Source organism: Pseudophryne corroboree, chromosome 3, assembly GCF_028390025.1.
Source record: "Pseudophryne corroboree isolate aPseCor3 chromosome 3, aPseCor3.hap2, whole genome shotgun sequence".
Classification (NCBI taxonomy): Eukaryota; Metazoa; Chordata; class Amphibia; order Anura; family Myobatrachidae; genus Pseudophryne; species Pseudophryne corroboree.
In genome coordinates, this window is record NC_086446.1 from 114,772,439 (window position 1) to 114,774,938 (window position 2,500).

At 41.8% G+C, this 2,500-nt stretch overlaps 12 non-coding genes across 12 annotated transcripts in view; all 12 read right to left on the minus strand.

Moving 5' to 3' along the window:
• LOC135061845 (5S ribosomal RNA) overlaps positions 1-65 on the minus strand; it is a 119-nt gene extending 54 nt beyond the window's left edge. Inside the window, exon 1 of the ribosomal RNA XR_010248213.1 lies at positions 1-65. This exon is cut by the window's left edge and continues 54 nt beyond it. This is a non-coding gene — a ribosomal RNA (5S ribosomal RNA).
• A 107-nt stretch (positions 66-172) lies between these two features.
• On the minus strand, positions 173-291 carry LOC135062049 (5S ribosomal RNA). The gene has a single exon (XR_010248410.1). It is a non-coding gene; the product is annotated as a 5S ribosomal RNA (ribosomal RNA).
• Positions 292-398: 107 nt separating this feature from the next.
• On the minus strand, positions 399-517 carry LOC134889886 (5S ribosomal RNA). Its single transcript, XR_010171298.1, has one exon. It is a non-coding gene; the product is annotated as a 5S ribosomal RNA (ribosomal RNA).
• A 107-nt stretch (positions 518-624) lies between these two features.
• LOC134902156 (5S ribosomal RNA) lies at positions 625-743 on the minus strand. Its single transcript, XR_010175628.1, has one exon. It is a non-coding gene; the product is annotated as a 5S ribosomal RNA (ribosomal RNA).
• Positions 744-850: 107 nt separating this feature from the next.
• LOC134901655 (5S ribosomal RNA) lies at positions 851-969 on the minus strand. The gene has a single exon (XR_010175142.1). It is a non-coding gene; the product is annotated as a 5S ribosomal RNA (ribosomal RNA).
• A 107-nt stretch (positions 970-1,076) lies between these two features.
• On the minus strand, positions 1,077-1,195 carry LOC135061100 (5S ribosomal RNA). Its single transcript, XR_010247492.1, has one exon. It is a non-coding gene; the product is annotated as a 5S ribosomal RNA (ribosomal RNA).
• Positions 1,196-1,302: 107 nt separating this feature from the next.
• On the minus strand, positions 1,303-1,421 carry LOC134885559 (5S ribosomal RNA). Its single transcript, XR_010169671.1, has one exon. It is a non-coding gene; the product is annotated as a 5S ribosomal RNA (ribosomal RNA).
• A 107-nt stretch (positions 1,422-1,528) lies between these two features.
• LOC135066495 (5S ribosomal RNA) lies at positions 1,529-1,647 on the minus strand. The gene has a single exon (XR_010252742.1). It is a non-coding gene; the product is annotated as a 5S ribosomal RNA (ribosomal RNA).
• Positions 1,648-1,754: 107 nt separating this feature from the next.
• Positions 1,755-1,873, minus strand: LOC134889898 (5S ribosomal RNA). The gene has a single exon (XR_010171300.1). It is a non-coding gene; the product is annotated as a 5S ribosomal RNA (ribosomal RNA).
• A 107-nt stretch (positions 1,874-1,980) lies between these two features.
• LOC135058956 (5S ribosomal RNA) lies at positions 1,981-2,099 on the minus strand. Its single transcript, XR_010245376.1, has one exon. It is a non-coding gene; the product is annotated as a 5S ribosomal RNA (ribosomal RNA).
• Positions 2,100-2,206: 107 nt separating this feature from the next.
• Positions 2,207-2,325, minus strand: LOC134889910 (5S ribosomal RNA). Its single transcript, XR_010171302.1, has one exon. It is a non-coding gene; the product is annotated as a 5S ribosomal RNA (ribosomal RNA).
• A 107-nt stretch (positions 2,326-2,432) lies between these two features.
• The window catches only part of LOC134885560 (5S ribosomal RNA), a 119-nt gene continuing 51 nt past the window's right edge, over positions 2,433-2,500 (minus strand). The window contains exon 1 of the ribosomal RNA XR_010169672.1: positions 2,433-2,500. This exon is cut by the window's right edge and continues 51 nt beyond it. This is a non-coding gene — a ribosomal RNA (5S ribosomal RNA).

Below are 2,500 nucleotides of genomic sequence, written 5' to 3' on the forward strand. Positions count from 1 at the left end.
CCAACACTGCTTAGCTTCCAAGATCAGATGAGATTGGGCGTATCCAGTGTGGTGTGGCTGTAGAGGAGCTTTATGGTTTCTGTTAGAACTTTTCTACTTCTAACTACTGGTTCATAAATGAATACATTTGAAAATGGAATGCATCAACAGAACGGTGTTGGCAGTATAAAAATATCTACAGCACCTTGTATTCCCAGGTGGTCTCCCATCCAAGTACTAACCAGGCCCAACACTGCTTAGCTTCCAAGATCAGATGAGATTGGGCGTATACAGTGTGGTGTTGCTGTAGATGAACTTTCTGGTTTCTGTTAGAACTTTTCTACTTCTAACTACTGGTTCATAAATGAATACGTTTGAAAATGGAATGCATCAACAGAACGGTGTTGGCAGTATAAAAATATCTACAGCACCTTGTATTCCCAGGTGGTCTCCCATCCAAGTACTAACCAGGCCCAACACTGCTTAGCTTCCAAGATCAGATGAGATTGGGCGTATCCAGTGTGGTGTGGCTGTAGATGAACTTTGTGGTTTCTGTTAGAACTTTTCTACTTCTAACTACTGGTTCATAAATGAATACGTTTTAAAATGGAATGCATCAACAGAACGGTGTTGGCAGTATAAAATTATCTACAGCACCTTGTATTCCCAGGTGGTCTCCCATCCAAGTACTAACCAGGCCCAACACTGCTTAGCTTCCAAGATCAGATGAGATTGGGCGTATCCAGTGTGGTGTGGCTGTAAATGAACTTTCTGGTTTCTGTTAGAACTTTTCTACTTCTAACTACTGGTTCATAAATGAATACGTTTTAAAATGGAATGCATCAACAGAACGGTGTTGGCAGTATAAAATAATCTACAGCACCTTGTATTCCCAGGTGGTCTCCCATCCAAGTACTAACCAGGCCCAACACTGCTTAGCTTCCAAGATCAGATGAGATTGGGCGTATCCAGTGTGGTGTGGCTGTAGATGAGCTTTATGGTTTCTGTTAGAACTTTTCTACTTCTAACTACTGGTTCATAAATGAATACGTTTGAAAATGGAATGCATCAACAGAACGGTGTTGGCAGTATAAAAATATCTACAGCACCTTGTATTCCCAGGTGGTCTCCCATCCAAGTACTAAGCAGGCCCAACACTGCTTAGCTTCCAAGATCAGATGAGATTGGGCGTATCCAGTGTGGTGTGGCTGTAGATGAGCTTTGTGGTTTCTGTTAGAACTTTTCTACTTCTAACTACTGGTTCATAAATGAATACGTTTGAAAATGGAATGCATCAACAGAACGGTATTGGCAGTATAAAAATATCTACAGCACCTTGTATTCCAAGGTGGTCTCCCATCCAAGTACTAACCAGGCCCAACACTGCTTAGCTTCGAAGATCAGATGAGATTGGGCGTATCCAGTGTGGTGTGGCTGTAGATGAGCTTTGTGGTTTCTGTTAGAACTTTTCTACTTCTAACTACTGGTTCATAAATGAACACGTTTGAAAATGGAATGCATCAACAGAACGGTGTTGGCAGTATAAAAATATCTACAGCACCTTGTATTCCCTGGTGGTTTCCCATCCAAGTACTAACCAGGCCCAGCACTGCTTAGCTTCCAAGATCAGATGAGATTGGGCGTATCCAGTGTGGTGTGGCTGTAGATGAGCTTTGTGGTTTCTGTTAGAACTTTTCTACTTCTAACTACTGGTTCATAAATGAATACATTTGAAAATGGAATGCATCAACAGAACGGTGTTGGCAGTATAAAAATATCTACAGCACCTTGTATTCCCAGGTGGTCTCCCATCCAAGTACTAACCAGGCCCAACACTGCTTAGCTTCCAAGATCAGATGAGATTGGGCGTATCCAGTGTGGTGTGGCTGTAGATGAACTTTCTGGTTTCTGTTAGAACTTTTCTACTTCTAACTACTGGTTCATAAATGAATATGTTTTAAAATGGAATGCATCAACAGAACGGTGTTGGCAGTATAAAATAATCTACAGCACCTTTTATTCCCAGGTGGTCTCCCATCCAAGTACTAACCAGGCCCAACACTGCTTAGCTTCCAAGATCAGATGAGATTGGGCGTATCCAGTGTGGTGTGGCTGTAGATGAGCTTTATGGTTTCTGTTAGAACTTTTCTACTTCTAACTACTGGTTCATAAATGAATACGTTTGAAAATGGAATGCATCAACAGAACGGTGTTGGCAGTATAAAAATATCTACAGCACCTTGTATTCCCAGGTGGTCTCCCATCCAAGTACTAACCAGGCCCAACACTGCTTAGCTTCCAAGATCAGATGAGATTGGGCGTATCCAGTGTGGTGTGGCTGTAGATGAGCTTTGTGGTTTCTGTTAGAACTTTTCTACTTCTAACTACTGGTTCATAAATGAATACGTTTGAAAATGGAATGCATCAACAGAACGGTGTTGGCAGTATAAAAATATCTACAGCACCTTGTATTCCAAGGTGGTCTCCCATCCAAGTACTAACCAGGCCCAACACTGCTTAG